Source organism: Hevea brasiliensis, unplaced genomic scaffold (genome assembly GCF_030052815.1).
Source record: "Hevea brasiliensis isolate MT/VB/25A 57/8 unplaced genomic scaffold, ASM3005281v1 Scaf23, whole genome shotgun sequence".
NCBI classification, from domain to species: Eukaryota; Viridiplantae; Streptophyta; class Magnoliopsida; order Malpighiales; family Euphorbiaceae; genus Hevea; species Hevea brasiliensis.
This window is the reverse complement of record NW_026614729.1, coordinates 198,098-217,944: the sequence shown is the minus strand read 5'-3', so window position 1 is coordinate 217,944 and position 19,847 is coordinate 198,098. Positions and strand designations below refer to the sequence as shown.

The following is a 19,847-nucleotide window of genomic DNA, read 5'->3' as shown; positions in this document are numbered from 1 at the left end:
TAAGGATCCAAGGATAGGATAGAAGCGATTAAAGGGTCAGACTACTCTACTGTTTAGCGATCGAGATGAAAGCAGATATTCCTCCGAATTAGATACATTTTCATTCTCTCCTTAGAGAAGAAGAAAGACTCAGCCCCAGTCTGAATCATCGAAGATGCACGGGCAAGCAAACAAAGAAATGGGTCGTGGCGTGAGGGGGCATTTCCATTTTCTTTCTATTGCCGCAGTGATCCTTTCTGAAGCAAAGGGAGTTGGACCTCACCAGGTCCACAAGGCTAAGAAAGGTTATTTACCTAACTTCCCGAGTGGAGTCTCTTGAAGCTCTTCTTAAAAGAACCGGTTTGGAAAGACTGTCAGGGTTATCCGTCTTGTCGGCGTAAGCGCAGCTAGTTCAACTGTTGGCGGAGGGGCTGGGCTACTTATAAGTTATAAGGGAGCAGCTCATACGCCCGGTGAAAGAAATAGAATTCCGAATAAAAGAAAGGAACAGGGGACATGCCCAGTCTAAACTAAACTCCAAGGCTCAAGTCTAGTTGAATCAGAGCTTACTCTTTCTCGAGGGGATTCCTATTCACATTAAACTTTAGGAATTATTGCTTCAACAGGAATTACTGGAGGGGAGTAAAAGCTTGCTACTAGACTAACAAAGTGGAGCAATAGACGTTCCACTTGTCCTCTTCCTTGCCCTTTTCGTCAATCAAGGGATTAATTTCTTTCGGTGACCGTTGGGTAGAACGAAAGGATCTTCACTTATGTTATTTCGAATTATGATCGAGGCTTTTAAAAGGCTTCTCCGGCTCTAGCTCTTTTCTTCTTATTAACTGGAACTGCTGGTACCATACCTTTATTTACTGGAATAACGGAAACTGGCTTGATTGAATGAATGGATTGAATGGACAGCTACGGATTGGCACACTGAACCGTGCAACTGTCTTTCCCGTACTTCTTTTCCCTTCTATTCATCTCTAATTGATCCCCGATTGTCAAGCTTTCTTGTAAGTATGGTCTTTGGTTCCCTCCTTTGCTCTGGTTCTATCATTAATGATTCGGCAAATGACTTAGAGTTGAGTTCTTTTCATCGGATAGGAGGAATGGAATTACATATCCTATTAATGGTATCGATCTTTTGATACCCAGTTCAGAGTGAAGACTTTGATGAATACTAGCCCTGTTCTTCCTGTCTTTCCAGGCAAGGCAGTACGTATGTTTATGGTTTAATGAATTTTTCCTTTCTAGCAAAGCAGCTCATATGCTAACATGGTCATCCGTCCAACCTCTATCAATCGGTCTTTCCTCTTTCAATCGCTTGAATTAAATCGGTCCAACCGGAAATCTTGAATCTCTAACGATCGCATCTGTCTGACTAATGGGAGAGATTGGCTCTATGGCCGCTTTTCCTTAAGTTTCATGCCTCTTCAATCGATATCGAATAAGGTCACAGAGATACTAGGCTTAAATAATATGCCATAAAATTCATTATTGAAAGCCTTAGGACGGAATTCCACTATCGTTATTAGGAGGTCTCCCTATTGATATTTAATCACTCTCAAACGGGGGTGGGGGTGGGTACAGAAAGACTAATCCAATCTTTTAATTCAACAAAAAGTACCACCAGTGTGACCAGTGTGATAGAATAAAATTCCGAGTGATAAGACGTAGGATGGAACCGAATCGAGCCTACGGGGAAGTTGCTCCTTAGAATGCCAAACCAAATTAGAAGCAAGCAAGGCTTTCTTTTCTTGTAGTCGGGGAAAGAATCCCGGAGTTGATGCTGAACCCATTCTTCCATTCTAGAGCCCAGAGGAAGAAGAAATAACATTCCATGCTGCGAGGCATCGCTGATAACATCGCCTGTTGTACAGTTGCTTTAGCCTAGGAGCCAACCTAGCTAAGGCAATCAGGGGCTGTGTAGATAGATGCTCTTTCCTCTTGCGGAAAAGCTATTCGTTGAGTTGAGATACTACTGCTTAGATTAGATGGTTAGCTTAGTAGATGCTTTCTTGTAGCTCTGCCATTTAAAAAGAGCTTCTCTTGTGTTCTTGAGTTAGTTTTTTTGTCTTGTAGCTACTACCGATATGCTATGCAAGTGGTAGAAGTGATGCTATTAATTCAGTGCTAAGCACTCAGCGCGCTCAGGGCTTGGAAGACCCTTCGCTAGCGAGGCAGCTATTACGGAGGAAGAATAAGTAAGAGGGAGGGGTACCAAGGAGACAAAGACAACTATGTAAGGCTTAGACCTTGCATATACTGCTTCTCCTTTGGGTAGCTTTCTCTTCAAGCACTCTTTCTTCTTTCCCAAATCGACTTCCTAAGTATAAGAAAAGTACGGAATCAGCTGTGGAAAATCTCCCGAAGTAGGTAAGAAGCAAGGGAAGAAAGTGAGTGAACTACTGACCTAATAGGAAAAACCTCGGAAATGATTCAATGCTTTCCTGGCCTGTCTTCAATGGCATGAAGTCAGCTTTCAGTAATTGCATGGGAATTTCCTTGATTCGGGAAGTCAAGGCATGAATAAAGCAATGAAGGAAGCGTGGAAAATTCCTTTCGATACCCAATCCACTGCCCTAGACTATACGGATCGAACGAGAAGGAAGTAGCCAATTCTCTACCGAAAGAAGGGGAGTTGAAGTTCTCTGAGGGGGAATATCATACCTTACTCTACAAAGTTATCCCTTAGAGCCCGCGGCTCCTGCACCTGCCCTAGAAAGAGAAAGAGGTTATCCCTCAATTCAAGGCCTTATAAAGTAAGTCGAAATATTCAATTACCTTCCCACATACCTATATACGGGTAGCTTACTAAGCATTCAGTCCTGCTAGCCCGGTATACTACCTCTATTACAAAGATTCTTCCAACTGATAATTCGCGATTGAAGTCTGGATTTTCGAGACTTTTGAAGTCGAAGGTGCTATCAGAGTTCCAGAAAGTAGTTAAACCAGAAAGCTATCGAGTTTGAAACTCCTTCTGTCGACTAGCAAGTTGTCGATCAAAAAAACCCGTAGTTTCTTACTCTGCATTCAGAGTCGTCCACTAATTCCACTAGATCTCATACTGCCGGGAATGAAAGAGGATGAAAGTAGGATTCAAAATCTTACCCGGAAAAGAGCACTGGATGTAAAGAAACGAACCTTCAAGGGCCACGTACCAAATTGACTAAGCTGGCTTTCCATGTCCCATTCCTTTCCCCCCTGATACCATACCCCCTGCAGTTACCTGTAAAAGGAATGATCTCGGGCATCAATCTAAAGAGAGTTTGGTAGCTTTCCCTTTACACGGGCAATTGCCTTATCTTATTAAAGGAAAAGGAAGAACTCGCTTTCGCTGGGCACCAAGGCTTCTTAAACTCCTAACTTCCCTTGAGCCTGGTTAAGAAAGGAAAGCCGGTCCAATCCTAGCTTCTGAAAGAAGAGAAAAGATCATCAGACCTGCAACCCCATAACTGACAGCGAAGACTTCGAATGATAGATCGACGGAAGTGACCCATAACTAATGGTGTACTTCGCTCGTCAAGCAAGAAATGAAAATCAGCCCTTGATGCGTGAGGGCTGTTAAAAAGCAGCAAAGAAAAAGGCATTGCACCTCACCTCACTAAGAGGCTACCGAAATAGTCCTACTTCTAGCATTGACTCCATCGACAACAAAAGGACTCACTCTTGGTCTCGAAAAAGAATGAATTTGGTGCACTCCGTTCGTAGACTCGATTGACCCTGGAATGGGAAGACGTACAAGCACCAGTCTGGTACTCTTCGCGTGGCTCGGTCAGCGAGAACTTCCGGAATTCAATGCAAGGAGTGTCTGAGATCAAAGTGTGACATAGATAGACACTCGCTAACTGCTAATCGCTAAACGAGTAGCCAGAATCAGAGACTCGCTGAACTCACTTAGCTGAGGAACTAGCTGGATTGGCATAGTGTTCATGAAGTCGATCTTGCTAATAGGCTTGCTGGATAACTCAATGAGCTGCTAGGAAACTTGCATTAACTCGCATCATCCTACTTCTCTTCTAGCTAAGAGGCTCTCAAGTCGGGCATGAATCACTGGCCAGTCCAACAAACAATCCTATTTTTACTATTCTTTACTAGAATATAGGATTTCATCCCGTATCCTCATTCAATAGATTAGCAGGCTAGGTAACTAAATAGCCTAATGACGGGAATTCCACTAGGGACTAGTTCGCAGATAAGAATAAGGCATTCAGCTGTGGCTTTAGAATAGAACGAGGAAGTGTGCATGGGATTCGGGCAAGTCAAAGTGCTTTAATCCCATTTTACGGGGTTTTCATAAACTTCTATTCAAAGAATGTCTCGTAGGCTACATAAGAAATAGCGAGAAGGGCTACCCAGTCAAAGCTCTTCCTTAGGCTTAGGAACTGCTTGCTTGGTTTTTGTTTTATTAAATCAATACAGCTGTTAACAATCCCCGTCCAATCTCAGAGGAGGGATTTACTACTAGTCATCGCCTTGAGTCTGCCGTTCCTAATCTAAGGCTTTTAACTTAACTGAAAGCAGTGGCGGTACGAAGCACATTTTGTAATTCGCACATGGGGGTCGGTTATTCCTATAAAAATATATATTTTCCTTCACTCAAGACTTTAGTTGAAATCACTTTTTGAAAGCCTACCGACGAGGGCGTTCATATGTGAGCAGATGAACTAGCGTTTTCATGCTCTCCAGAGGCCGTAGGAACGACAACTTAGCGAGACTGGGAGTGGGATGCCTATTACTGCACTGCGTGGGATAATCAGTCTATAATTCCGCCCCTTCTCCTTTCCTCTCTCTCTCTTCTTTCTTTCTCTTACCAAGACTATGGAAGTCCTCCACTGGCCTATGTAGGATCAGTCTGATCACTGAGAATCCAAGTACTCTCATGGCCTTCCTTTTGCATGATGATGGGGTCAAAGCTATAGGGGATCAGGCAGATAGAAGAGAGTAGAGCTCTTAAGGCAGTGAAAGGAGTGGATGCAGGCGCGAGAAAGCATTGTCAAAAGACATTTTTTGAAAGGGGAGACAGTAGGCTAAGAACTAGACCTCACCTAAAGCATCCCGTGAGAAGCTTGCACTTGGTCATCTTCCCACTTATCAGCAGCTCGCGGACAGTGCATGGATTGACTAAGAATGCTTACAGCAGTGGAAATGTCAGGCCTGGTCAGATTGAGATACTGTAGGGCGTCCAACAAGACTGCGATCTTCGGTAGGAACAGGAAGCCCCTGAAGAAGAAGAGATTTGTGACTTGGCAGGAATTGCAGTGGTGGGCCTTGTCCATGTGAAATCTAGAAAGGATGTTCTCAGCATACCCCCTTTCTGATAGAGTAAGATAGTATAGTAACTGCGACTAGCTTCAAGACCCAATAATTCAATTAATGAAGATTAGATCCCCTTATCGTAACGAGGAAGCGCGATATACGCCGCGCATCTAACATAATTAATCACCACAGGCCCTCCTTCCTACCTTACCCATAGCTTTTCCTTGCCCACCCACTGGCTCATTAAGGATTTAAAAACCTAACAATCCAATGGATAACACATTCATGATAAAACCTAGCAATTAACTGGCCCTCCAAGACCTAACAATAAACTGGAAAATAAAGGTTTCATAGGTAAGCTTGTCTTAGGAAGGGTCTTCAATAAGAGGCTCTGTCTCCGGGTGAAAAAATAGAGTAGGCATTTCTATAAACTGGGGATTGCACATCGGGGGCAGTAGGTATTGATCTAAGCGGCTAAGAGGATCGAAGAACATCCCGCTCGTCAGAGGAAAATTCTATGTTAAAAGGCTAGCTTTGCTTTCTCAGGGCAGTAAAGATAGAATCAATTCGAATCAGAAGCATCTCGGGAGTCAATAGACTGTTTTCGACGTGAACGGTTGTAGATCGCTAGGCCCCTTATTCAAAAGGAATTGATAGAGTCAGATTCATATGAAAGGCTAGGCACCTTCCCGCATTCGCACCTTTATTAAAATATTTAGCCCGGTCAGCATGTACAGATTGACGCGAATCGAGACTCCGATAGAACTGCTTATCCCCGGCTTACGAGCGAGCTTATAAACCAAGCAGCAAAGACCACCTACCTTGTACTGCGCTCTCCAAGTATTCACATACTGGCCTTGTGCAGCTAGAGATGTAGGCAAAAGATTGACTAAGCGAACTAGTACTTTATCCCCGGCATCTCGGCACCGCTGCAACTGGGGCATAGCATAATAGCATCCTCCCCTCTTGCCTGCTAGACCCAATGGAATGGAAAGGAGTGATTCAAGGCCTTTCCTTTCGCCATGAGCTATGTCCGCATCTAAAGTATTCGCTGGAGCAGCTATTTAAACTACTTATTTCTGTATTCATATACAATGACTCAAGAGAATCCTTCTAGGCTTCACTAGGTTAACTCCTATTTGTGGACGAGAAAAGGATTCCAATCTTTCAGTTCGCTTACCGACCGGTGAACCGGACGAAGGTTCTATTCGATAGTTGATTTAGCACAATCTTGTCTTAAGCCCTTCTTTCTGTCTTCGATCCAGCCGAGACTGTGAGAGTTGTAGTGATGGACCCTGGGAATTGTGTCCCATCCCGGCCAGTTGAACTAAGATAAGTCCTTCTATCAACAGTTTGATTTTCTTTTTCTTTCGATGTCGGTATAGTCTATTAGTTAGAAAGTTCATTTGAACGACTTTCACTTTCTTAGGCATGTAAGCATTTTAGACAAAGTAGCACTCGAATTCAGTTGATAATGTATGCCTTTCTTGCAAGTGAATACATGGTACCAATTGCTTTCTTTGGCCGACCTTGCTAGAGCGGGGGTTCACACCTTAAAATGGACACCAGAGAAGGCATGACGAATAGCTCTCGGGCCTTGACGCCTACGTGTAAAAGTTTTCTCTTTTTGGTCACGTATCCCTTGGCCTCTGAAAAGTATCATATTGATTTTCGTGGATCAATCCATATCTATCTATTAAGACAGCTAGCAAGTAAGAATCATTATTTCCCAAAACCATCGATTGAAAGCTTTGGATCTTAGGGAAGCCAGCGAGCTAGTACAGTACCTTTTAGCTTAAAAGCCTGTATAAAAAAGTATCTATCCAATATATTTACCTCTTTATTATCTTAGGAAAACCAGTATCTTTAAACCTCCAGTAGAAGCCCTGGCTCTATCGAACCGGGTTTTTCTGCCTTCGATTTGAGAGTATTCCCGTTCAAGGTAATTTATTAAGTCACTCGACCAACGGGAGAGGAACGAACGGGCATTGAGCAAGGATTTGACTGGTTGAATTAAACATTCTCTCCTCGGGAAAGGAGGGTGTAGCCACTCATTCGATTAGGGCCAGCAGCTCCTAAGTCCGAGCTTTGACTATTCATACGAGGCGACCGACTACAGCTCGACTGAGTTGGAGAGGAAGAGTTCGGGAAGGAAAGGTTGGTTCAAAGGGAGAAGCAGAGGTAGGAAGTGAAATATAACGCGGTTCATAGCTTTAGTAGCTGTAATGAGAGTAGTCGATCTTTCGTTTGTAAGTGAGTTGGGGGTTCCTCAACAAGGGAAATGAGTGAACAAAAATCTAATCAAGACGAAGAGGGGAAAATGAAGCCTTTATTTAAGATTCTCATCCTATGATTAAGGGTGATTGTCTGAACTGCTGTGCACTATGATCTTTTTTTTTTTCCGACGACGAGGGTTAGGATCGACGGGCAACCGTGTACCTCGAGAAGAGTATCGGCTCATCTTCTCCGTACTTAGGCTGCTCTTCCTCCGGGAGGATTTCATCAGCGGAACATTTTCTACGCTACGTTCGTCACCAACGTACGTCCCTAAAAAAAGAAGAAAAAGAGACTCTTTGCTGGTCAGATTGATTGAATGCTTTTATTCATGTCCAAGAGTCTGATTAGCCAAACGTGGACCTGCCCACCAACCGCCCTGGGCGCTGGTTCCTCAAAGTCAAAGCGCTAGTGCACACTTGAAGCGAAAGATTCTTCTTCTTTTGAGCGAGTGCCTTTTGCTCATAAAGTGTCAGATTGGATCTTATCTTAGCCAGACGACCGGCCTACTATGTATGGGCACAGTCTTTGGGCGCTGCTTTATCAATCAAATCGTAGAAATGAATACGCGGAGATTCCTTTCCTTTTTTTTATGGAGAAGCTCATCTGCGCAAGCACGCTAGTGGGGAAAATTGCCGCTAAACTAAGCCGTTCGACAAATCCTACTGAAACTGAAAGAAAAGCATTCTATCCAGGGGAGGGGAAGATAGATAAAGAAGATGTCATAACAAACGAGTTTGATCTTCTCGGGTGGAAAGCACTTATTTCGCAAGCCAACCCATAATCAAATGGGCTAGAAGAACTGGAAGATCATGGATGCAGCAAGATCAAAACCAGCGGAAAGGCTAGCTTCATCAGAATAAGTACCCTGTGGAGAAGATGCTGCAGAAAGAGAGGCGAGGCTGAAGCTCTTGAAGAAGGAAGCCGAAGCCCTAAAATCGGTGAGGCGATAGCAAGAATCAACTAGCAATGTAAAGTAAAAGAGAAGTTGATTTCAATCCGTCAAATCACAGAATGCATCTAGACACAGAAAGAGAAAGGTCGCGGTGACGTTAATAAAGACGAGAGAGCAAGATTCCCTTCCCTCAAACCCGCGATGCGATCAAAAAGAAGGGGACGGTTCGAGTCCACTCGCCGTCAAGGTCTAATTCCGACATCAAGAATCACGTGAAAACGCGATTTGCGAGCTCCTTCTTTATCCGATAGCTGGGTTGGTTGCAACCACGTACTCGGTGTACTCTTACTGTTGAGGCTCCAGGGCTGCAGTGAGGGATTTTGGATACTACGTTTACCGATAAACAAAAACCAAACAAGTCAACGAAAAAGTGAAGGTTACGCATGCTGCTCAATTCACAACAAAACGAGCTTTTATCTACTTTTTTTCTCACCCTAAAAATCAGGCTAAAGCTACAGTAGCCACCAAGCATTCTTATAACAGTCTCTTCCTTCTCTAACACATGTCTACTTTGTTTTTCACCTTTGGTATTTTTCAAAAAAGAATAGGTCTTCTTCTTTCTTTCCTTCCCTTCGCTCAATCTTTCTTTCGAGTCCTTTTCAGTTTGTTACGATTCCATTCTTTCAAATGTACTAGTTCATTCAGTCTTGATCACTTACTCAATAAGCACTCTAAAGTGAAAGTCTATTCTATCTGCTTGGCTAAGTCTTATCCTCACTCATTCTGCTTCGGATTAGATTAGGTCCCTATCTGTACAACAAGTGTGCACACTTCAATCAAAGAAGGCTTAGCAGGGAATTCGCAGGAGGATCGTAGGGATGAATGACTGAGGAATGAATATGATATGGGGAGATCTTTGTTTGCATCGAGAGATTTAAGTACGCTAAGTGAAGTGGTCAATCTAGGATTACTTACTTTACTTTTTGTGTTCTCACTCAATCATTAATAAAAAAGATGGAGATTTCTCTTCGAACTGGTATACAATCGAAAAGCAAAGTGCTTTCTCTTTTTTTTATCAGTATGGATATTAAACTTCTATTCGAGATAAACGAAAAAAAAGAGTAACAAGGCTACTGTCAATCCTTGAAAAAGAAGGCTTCGAATTGGACGAAGAAATTCCCTCATGTCGTTGTATGACGAAGAAGAAAGGATAGAGATCGACAACGGTCCTGCAAGCAAGTAAGCGCTTGCCTCTACCGACCTTATGAAAGAGCCATCGGTGACAACAACTCTGATAGAATCTTTGAGAAGACCCCAAGAGTCAAAAAGAATTGGTTGGATCAACCCAAGCCGAAGATCCACTGGGCAGATCTATATGTTCCAAGACCGCCTCTGCCGCCGTTGGACCAATCATTCGGCCGCTTCCCTGCAAGAAGAGGGTAATCCAGGAACTGCTGCCCAAGAAGAGATGGAAATGGAAGTCTGTTAAATCATCAAGACAGTAGTCTCTTCCCTTAACCCTTAAAAAGTCGGGGTGCATACCCTCTTCCCCACGGTTTTGAACCCTTTGCGACATAGCTGCAATTTACACTGTAGTTGAAGTTCTCGGTCCTTTGAAGATTGGGCAAACGTTTTTTCTAAGCACATACATCCAAATATCACGAGACGTTCTGAGTCTTTTCGTTGGACTAAGAAAAGAACGTCTTCGGCCATGGTTCCTATCATGAAACTTTTGAGTAGTCGGTTTGTTCTTCTCCCGGTTACGTACTCAGGGTTCATTATCTCACCTTTGTTTAATAAGTATCAAGAAAGTAAAGAAGTACTTTGGTTCTTTTCCAGTTCCATCAACGAAACTGAGACTTGTGCTTCAATCAAAGAAATTATCTTATTTTTCCATAGTAGGTAGTTCGTTTGTGTCAATTTTTTGGACACACAATTGGCGATGGACGGGAGACTCAGTGCTGAGGAGAAGGATGAGGCATGTCCCCCCCAACTTCCCCAGATGGACAGTGCCAATACCTTTTCATGGGGGCAAGTACGTATTATAGACCCGTTCACAGGTTACCGAGAGAATATCGAGGGATTCCCCCTTCCTGAGCGGGAGTGGGTATGAACCTGCACTCAACAAGACTTTCTATATGAATCTCATGGCTATCTCATTTCTTCTTACTCCCTCGCAGTTCTACAGGTCGGTGATGGAAAAGGCGGTACGCCTGATCGCAGCAACCAAGAACAAATGCTTATAACTTGGGAAAAAAGTTGCTTGAGTACATGTCGTGTCAGCGGGTGGACGCGGTAACGTGACGAATAATGCTCACAAGCCTTATACTTATAGAGAAAAGCCAAACTGACTCATATGTTGACCGCCCATTTGATGAAATGCAGGCACAGATAAATAGTATTCGAAGGAGCCTGACGAGGATGTAGATCCCTTGAGTGCAGGAAGAAAGAACAAAGAAGGGCAAAGGAAAGACTTCTAAGGAAAGCCCTTTTCCAGCAAGCAAGTAAGCGAGAGCGGGTAGTCTTTTCTAACTTCTACTAGGGCTATTCAAAGCATCGAGAAAGATGAATAAATCGAAAGCGAAGGCATAATAAAAAACTTAGCCGATTGAAATCCTTATGGACTTTCTACGACTAAACGATAGGGCGTACGGAGAGCATTAGCCTGATCGGGCAGCCACGCAATGTATTTCACTTCTAGTTACGCCGTCTTAGGTGATATGCGATGAGCAAGTAGCTGCAGCCTATGAACGGGAATTGGGCAATCTAGGTCTTTCTATCTCGTATCATAAATCCTTTCTTTCTCATTCCGAGTGAGGGACTTGACAAAGGACTTGTCGAGCCTTGCTGAACGCGCACCATCCATACGGAGCTATAGTGGTACATTTGAAGTACCGGTTACGGCCGTTTTCAACAATCTGTCGTCTCACTGGTGTGGGTTATAGGACCCTTTCTAAACTCGACCATACCCGCTCTATCCGTATCGACAGAATGCGTGGTATGTGGCTGAAGATGACTTTACCTGTAAGCCTATGGCTGGGTAGAGGCCGCCCTCGTCACCCTTATATCGTAGGTCACATCATCATCCCATATAAGCTTCGTCCTTGTGATTTGGTGGTCACGCCGGACGATGTCCATCTTCCTAAGATAAAGGATTTCTTGGAGTGGACGGTCCTTAGACAGTGGCTACGCTATGTTCAGTGGTTTTACTGCATAGCCTCCGGGTGTTACTCTTGATGTATTGCTGGATCCCATCCCGGTTACGAAAACAGGCGGGTTCTTTAATACTTGGATTACATTATTGAAGAGGGCTCACCACCCCGCTCTCTAACCTTGTAATGCTTATACCTTTCTCAGGTCCTTTCGAAGTTCTCAAGGGATAGACCTCTTGGGATCTCCTTTTGCCCACTCCACTAGCTTCGAATAAGAAAACCACCTTCTCCTCCAGGTCCTATCGAACCTACATCTTCAACCCTGGTGAGGAGAACACTTCCTTTGCTACTGATGCCACCAAGATCGGATTCTTCGCAGTCTTTTGAATAGCCTTCTGGTGTGACAATCTTACCATGGTTCTGTCGGAAACTAAAGGTCAGCAGTCTTTGAGGAGTACATCTTACGCCTACAAAGAATAGATTCTCCTGGTCGTCAAAGATCCAGAGAATGTCCTGAGGAGCCTGCAGGAAGGGGGGAGGGGATAAATAAAAAACTTCTGAAGCCGCCCCCCTACCCTATCTCTAAAGGCTTCGTTCGTACCGGCTTCCAACTGAACCAATTTCATTGCCTTGTCGCCCGCCGCTAGCAGAAGCTAAGCGCTTGAAAAGCGCGCTAAAAAACGTTGCTTCTGTCAGCCTTTCTGTGCAACAGTCCACCAATAGCAGAAGAGAGGATTACCGTACATACAAGAGTCTTCCAGTTCTTACGTAAGCTTTTTCTTACCAGTCAAGTAGTACAACAGCTGTATCTTATCTTATAGCCCGGCGCGGCGGGTCGCCTTTTGAATTCCGTAGATAGAAGAAACTATTAGAAGGAGTAGGTGAGTGAGTGAGTCCTCACTGACCTGAGCGATTTCGATCACCTAGCAGGCCTTTTATTTGGTAGGTAACATCGCCGAAGCGTATCATCAGATTTTACTTCGAAGGAAGGAACTCGAAGTGAGACGGCACCGTCTTGTGCAACGCAACTACCGTTGCGCCTTCTATCATCAACTATCCGGTAGACTTGGTAAAAAAGGGCCCCGACTTATTTCCAGAATTAGAGTTCGACCGCAGCTGCCCCTTTTTTTGGGAGGATCAAGTTCCTTGCCAACTATCGACCCCGATCTCTTTTCATTTGTTTTGGGTATTACCAAACCTAGCCTAGCCTTCGTCAATTACACTAAAGCAGAGCACCCAACTATGGAAAGGCCCCCTTAAGGGTTAGGTTAGTCAATCCGGCCCGAGACGCGTTCGTTGACAAAACCGCCGTAGGAATAGAGACCTTTCAATAGAGCGGAGGCGAACTGATCAACGAGAAAGAGGCCCTACTCACTACAAACGAATACACCACAAGATCGAACTGCACTCATGCCTCTCCCGCATCAAGTTGACCACCCCCCCCTATGTAGTGATTCTATCAATCATGTACGTAGGTAGGCCCTCCATTCTGATTGGTATATCATGAAAAAAGAAAGCCATTTGCACCAGGCGCACTGCGCTTTCCCTTGCCCAGATGTTTGTCTTTCTAAGTCAAGTAATGGTGACCCGCCGAAGACTGGAGCCTCGTAACATGTTGACGAAGACCTCCGAACTGAGGGTTCGATCAGTAGAGGGGACGACTTAGCCTCCCCGGAAGAAGAATAGCCCCGCTCTCTAGCCGACTGATGCCGTTGATCATATAACTGAGAGGGAACGTGTCACATTAGAGGTGAACGATCAGAGATGTCCTATAATCACCACGATGAGGCCGGTCCCTCTTTTAGTAGACTCAGCTATGAATATGAATGAAGAAATGAATGCCGGGCTCTTTCTTTCACTGCTAACCCCAAGAAGTTTCTTAATGCTGATACTTTTTGTTTCGTCGAGCCCCAAGCTTGTGGTCCTCCTTTGAGTGTGGGTTCAATTGGATGAATCCGTCAAGTCAAGGTCAACGTACGTAGCAGCAAGGATGGTGCATCGCCTATTTCTCGTTCTCGCTCGGGAGCCAAAACGAACACGCCTGATACCTACTGTACTGGACCTTCGACCAGGCATTCTACCCTTGTCGAATCGGAACCAACCACCACTGCATTGCGCTCGAACAGTTGAGCGGCCGCCGGCCGGCAACTTCCGTACACAGATATAGATTCATTCTTCGTACCTGGTCCAACCTCACAACCCTTCGCGGGTTGGTCAGAAGTCAGTCTTGTTTGGTAAGACGGAATTGGACAAAGAAAAGAGAGTGCTCGACCGGAACAACGGCCAACAAAGACCGTAATTACATAAACCATATCCTCCCCTTATCCGTCTTTAAGGCTTTAAGGCGAACCGTATGGCGGCTGGAAAGAAAGAGACCTCACCTTCTCGTAGATGGTGTCAGTGAGAGCAACTTTTTTATCCCCCGTTGACCTTCTTTTTTAGATAGAATCTTCAATGAGTGGAAAGAAGCAACCTTACTAATAATAAGAAAGGTGCTTGTTGAGTAAGGCCGGCTTTAGAGCCCAAGCCCCTTTAATATGATGAGAAGAAGAGGGGCCGCCCTCTTTTCTTTTCCGCACCAATCCTTATTTACTACTACATCTTTTTTTGGGTGTATAGCTCAGTTGGTAGAGCATTGGGCTTTTAACCTAATGGTCGCAGGTTCAAGTCCTGCTATACCCAAACCTACCTTACACTATACTATTAGTAAGGATGCGTAGTAGCGTTCAAAGATCACTCTTTGGCCTTTAGACTCGCTTCAGCGACTTCGCCCTTGTTGTGACAAGGGGGGTGAGCCGCTCCAAGTCGAAAGCGATAGCGAATCCCGAACTTGCCCACGCGCACCCAAACCGGCCTCAAAAAGCGATCGGAAAGCGAAGCCCTTCCTTCCAATCCAAGCCAGCGAAGCCGCCCCTATATCTAACCACCGCTCCCCCCGATCACATATTAGCTCGATTTTCTTGACGGCTTGAAGGCGAAGCCGCCTATTTCTTAGGGCAAAGGGCGCTCCCTCCTCCTAACTCCTTCCACTTCTCCCAGGGGCAGGGACTACGGCTTTCCCTTCGGGGAATAACTCCGTGGGATAGAAGAATAGGCTGTTTGCAAGAAAAGGTTTGACAGGAGAGGGAGGAAGACACTCGAGCTAGATAACAGATCTGCGGGGGAAGTGGAAGTCTAAGAGCGAGTACCTCGAAAGCGAGCACGAAAGGAAGGCTTGAAAGGAAGAAAGCTCGGATTCGAGTTATGGCGCAAAGCCTTTCTATTATGCCCTTCTTTTGACTATTTTCTTTACGAGGTAATGAGTCCTCTATCAAGACGTCCCCCGTCAATCTTTGCTCACACTCCAAATTGAATGATCGAAAGCCCAGATATCGAATTGAGCACTCGTACTTCGCTAATTCTTCCCCGAGTAACTGTATAAACGCCGATTCACGAGCTTTCGAGAACTCGGAGAGATCTACTTGAAAGGAAGACTCCCACTACGCGCTAAGATCATGTAAATGAAAGTCTTCCAACGCTTCTCGAAACTCCCTCATCTTGCTAGGTGCTCTATTCTCGGACCACTTTACGTTCTTTTCGCTCCTCTCACATTCTAAAGAGCGTCTTCAAGCCTTCGCTTCCTTATGAGATTACTTTGTTGAACCGATCTACATCTACGGAACCAACTTCAACTGTACCAACCCGGATAGTTGCTTCCCCACCTTGGCTTTCCCACCTTAAGTTTCACTTTCACATGGATTTGACCTACCTTCTGCAATAGAGTGATCTAAGACTTTTCTTCGCTTCGGGGGATGCCCTTCTTCCCGGATCACTACTCATCTTATTTATTTTATTTCTCGGGTGCGCTATTTACCTTTCACACTAGAGTCGTGCTTTCTAATCGCAGAAATGGATCTGACCACCAAGGGCATAGACTCTCGTATAAGAAAGGCACACAGCCACATCACAGCCAAAAGCATCAAAATCATTTTTTCGCAGCTTCCTTTCGCCCGTGGTAGTCCCGTTCAGAAGAAGGTCTTTAGCGGGATAACCGGAATCTACGATGCTAGTGAAAGGAATTCACATAGTGACTGTAAAAAGGAAGGATAAAGACTGAATCTATCCCCTCAAATCAAAGCAAGCAAGGATTTCGCAGCAATTGAATCAGAAAAAGTAGCAATAGCATTGTCAGGAGCAGGAGGAGAAGAAGATGCCATTGAATCTGCTGTTAGTAAACAGATGGTAGAAAAATCCCCTGTTTAAGGAATAAGAGCTTTATAGAATGCGCCTTACCTTCTTACTTTCCTGTTGATTAAGCTCTTGTATGGGCAAATGCCAATAGTTCAGATATCTACGAGCACAGAATAGGATATGGGGCATTTTCACGTGAAGAAGCCATTCTTGCAGCAAGAGCGCATTCTGCCTTTATTGATTCAATTCCTTCTCTCAGGTCAGCTTTGTGGCAGGTCAACCTCTTGGATATCACTCCTCTTGGCCTTTGTTTGCTCTATCGCACCATATTCTGGTGTGGTGGGCAGCAGAGCAGGTGTTACCTGGGTTCGCTTTTGATGGGTACGCAGTACTAGGTGATGACGTTGTCATTGCTGACACATCAGTAGCTGCCATGTATGAAAAGGGTTTGAAGAAATTGGGGTTTCAATTAGTTATCAAAAGTCCCTCATTTCTCAATCTGGATCGGCCGAGTTTGCGAAGCGGTTCAGGGTACGTTCTTTTACTAAGGATTTTTCTCCTGTGTCAATCCGAAACCTCATGAACTCATTCCACCCGTTTTGACTGATGGCAGTCCATAACGTATACTCATGCAAGAGGCGAAACTCCTCCATATTATATACAGCCCTTTTAAATATCTTAGGCAAGTGTTCGAAATCATCTCTGTGCGGTTTCGTCCTGAGTATCGACCTTACTCGAACCAATAGCTACGGCGCGTAAGCGTTGTTTTTATGTTCGGGGGTTTGGCAACCTGCTCCTAAGGCCATAGACTGGAGTATAATTTTTGTGAAAGGGATAGATGGACCACGCTATCTTAGTTTAGTGGATAGCAGCACAGGGAAGTAGGGGTAAAAAGGACTCTCTACTCTCTTTCGAGATCATACGGGCGGACACTAGGTGCTGTTACGGGTGTTTTCGAATGCCCTGCCGACAGCATTGCTCTCCTTTAAGGAACCAATGGTGCCATGTTCCGCCGAACAGAAGCGACTGTAGGGAGGAGAGCTAGCCGACCGAAGCGAAGGACGAAAGCCTCTTTGAAAGCCGCTGTTGAATCAGTAAATGTGGCAACTGGTGGTAACGTATTCAAATAGTTGATTCCGTGAAAGAAACCTCCCTCTTACATAAGGAAGTTAGAGCCCTCTTTCTTCAGTCATTGATAGAGAGGAATGCCCTAGGGGTTCTCTTGGCGGAGGAATGGAACCTGTTGGAGAGGAAGAAGCGCAACTAGTCCTTCTAAGTAAAAAGTATTTTGTCTCTACACCGATCCGATCTGGAGAACGACTCGGCTAGCTTTGAAGAGAAGACAGAGAGGGTAGGAGGTGGGATTTGCATGGCAGGTCTACGAACCTGGGCTTTGGCAAGACTTGGGATAGGCAGAAATTGAGGAAAAGTCACTCGCGGAGAAGAATCATTCAATACCCTGAAACTCCCAGTAAAAGATTCAAAAGCAAGGTAAAGTAGTTCATTCGGGTGAGGAAGTTCACTCGTTAGGGCGAGGCCGAGACGAAACCTTAATTTTATTAATATTAATAAGGATATCAAGATTCCAGGGGAAGACTACTCTTAGGAAATTATCCTTTAATCCAGCAGTGGCGATAGAGATCGAGTCAGTAACCGCAACTCTCTCGTCTGTTGTCGGAGGGGCTAGGCTACTATAAGGGATAGATCCCACAGCCAGAAAAAGCTCAGGATAAGCATTTCTTTGAACAGCAGAAAAGACTGGATCTGAGAACGAAAAAGCTGTCGAACGAACAAGTAGTCCCATCCCACGCCTTACTCTTCGAATGCTTTGGGCATAGTTCATAGAAAGATTCATGCTAAGGACTAGCGCTCCGTTGCTGCACTCTCACAAAGCAGACTTCCCCGATTAGGACTATAAGACATGGGAGAGAGGATTCGGCAGCATTGCTATTGAATGGAATAGAAGAACCACATTGCCGAATGCAGTTAGCTAGAAAAAAAAGCAGCTCATGACCCGAGGGAAGGTGCTATACTATAGAAGAAGTTATTGTCGTACTCCTTCAGCCCACATCAAGACTATGTTCTGGTTTGTTTCCTAAAGTAAGGAGGTAGTTCGACTAGCTTGAAGGCAGGCAATTGCCTTATAAAAGGTTAAGGAAGAAGAAGAACGAACTCTTAACTCGGAATCGAATCCGCTCTTCCATTCTTTTTTGATTTGAAGGAAAAAAGGCGGCTATTTCAGCCGTTGGGCTTGGAAGAGATTGATTTGAAGATCTCTCCTCATGCCATACCACGTATATAATTAAAATTCTAAAATCACTTGCATTCAAACTGATCAATGCTACGGGGCATGAACTAAAAGAGGCTAAACTCTCACCTCTCTCTTTCTTTCTCTCTCAGTTGGTGTCGTGGATACAGTCTATGAGATTCCGGTTCTTTTTCCAGTCCCGTATTAGAAGGTTGAATTTTCTTTTGCTTGAGTAGTTTGTGTAATGAAGGGAGGGACTGATCTTTGAGGTTGGAGAAGCATTCCCGATCGTCTCAGGCCTAAGACTTCCAAAGCCTATCAGCCCACCTTGCCTTTCAGCCTAATCCGTCTTGGACGTAATCCTTCTTTCGGTTTGAGCGAGGGAGGTTGCTTACTTCCAGACCTTCTTCTATCGAGTAAATGGTACCATTAGTTATGAGGAAGGAGCGAGATAATCCTTGTTCCGTTAGTTGACTTTTCTGTCTTGTAAGTGAGTTATTTTTTTCAAGGGGTATCACCATCCCCCGCACCTCTTATTGGTGGAAGTGCGATTGGCTTTCTTATTCGTCTAAGTAAGGTGCATTGGCTTCCTGCTTGACCCGAATCGAAGCAAGTCCTTTTTTTTCCTTCAATCAGAGTCAGGGCATCAGATCGAGGGTAAGGGGTTGTTCCTTGTCTAGTCCCATTGCTCTATCTCTGATAGCATGTTTCCGAAAATGGAAAGAGCCTTATAGTTTTTGTTCCGTGAGGGTCTTTCTCATTTAGAAAATCATCCTAAGACGATCTCTTCTTTCTCTTTCCTTCCTGTCTAACTGGCACCAGAAGCCCCTTAAGGGGAGACTACTTTCATTCTCTTTCTAAATAGGATTGCAAGCCTTCCATTCGGTACGTTAGCCTTCCATTAGCTGGTCCATTCGTCTTTAGGTCTATTACCCTCAGTTGGTAAGTTGGTTCGGAGAACGAGGGTAAGAGGTCACCATCCACGAGCCTTTCTTCAAGTCTTCCACCCGTCTTATTGTTAGTGGAACTCTTTGCTCCTACCATTCGTTCTCAGTCCTCTACCTAGACATTATCGGAATTACATTACTCTTTGAAAGAAGCCTGCTTTACTAGAGCTATCTTTCCCCTGTCGAATTTTTGAATAGGATGTCTTTGCTTTCCCTCTTTAGTTTCAATGCTGTAATAGTACTTACTTACACTACTTTTAGACCTTCGAATGAAAGTGAAATGGAGATTTCTATCAAAGCAAAGAGAGTTGGAAGGCTGGAAAGCAATAGCTTACAAGATACTCGAGACTAAGGTTCTTAAAGAAGGCAGCCAAATCAGCAATAGAAGAGAACTCCAGATAGTTGAATAGCCGAAAAAGAGCCTAGCTCGATTACTGGAACTAAACAGCAAGCCCCTACCTTACTTATCGAGAAGGGATATTCTATTAGTAAAGTAAAGCACCTTTCTTTATTAGTAATTCGCTCGCTTAAGGAAAAACAGCCTTAAAGGTATAGCTAAAGAAAGGCTGTAGAGAAGAAAGAGAGGGTGGTCGTAGATCAGGCTTCAACTCGAGAAGCAGCCCCCCCAAATCCTCTTCAGAGGAAACCATTCCTTTGGCTCTGGAGTTCATAGTTCGAAGAGCTCGTCCCTCTTGGGAAGCCCTATAGCTTACTTAAGGCGGAATTGGCAAGCGAAGCGGAAGATTAAGGCTAGGAAAGAACTCTTCCAAAAGATATTCTAAACAGCTTTCCGGTCAATCCATGAGATCAAGCACGTAGGGATTTTAGGAAAGAGCAAGCCTTTCTACAGCGAAGGCAAGCAAATGATCTGCATATTCCCTAATATAGAAGTAGCCCATTGGCTTGTTTGGACCGCTCGT

General features: G+C 44.5%; 1 non-coding gene across 1 annotated transcript; it reads left to right on the top strand.

The window, feature by feature from the left end:
- Nucleotides 1–14,171: 14,171 nt before the first annotated feature.
- On the top strand, nucleotides 14,172–14,244 carry TRNAK-UUU (transfer RNA lysine (anticodon UUU)). Its single transcript has one exon. It is a non-coding gene; the product is annotated as a tRNA-Lys (tRNA).
- The last annotated feature ends 5,603 nt before the right edge of the window (nucleotides 14,245–19,847 follow it).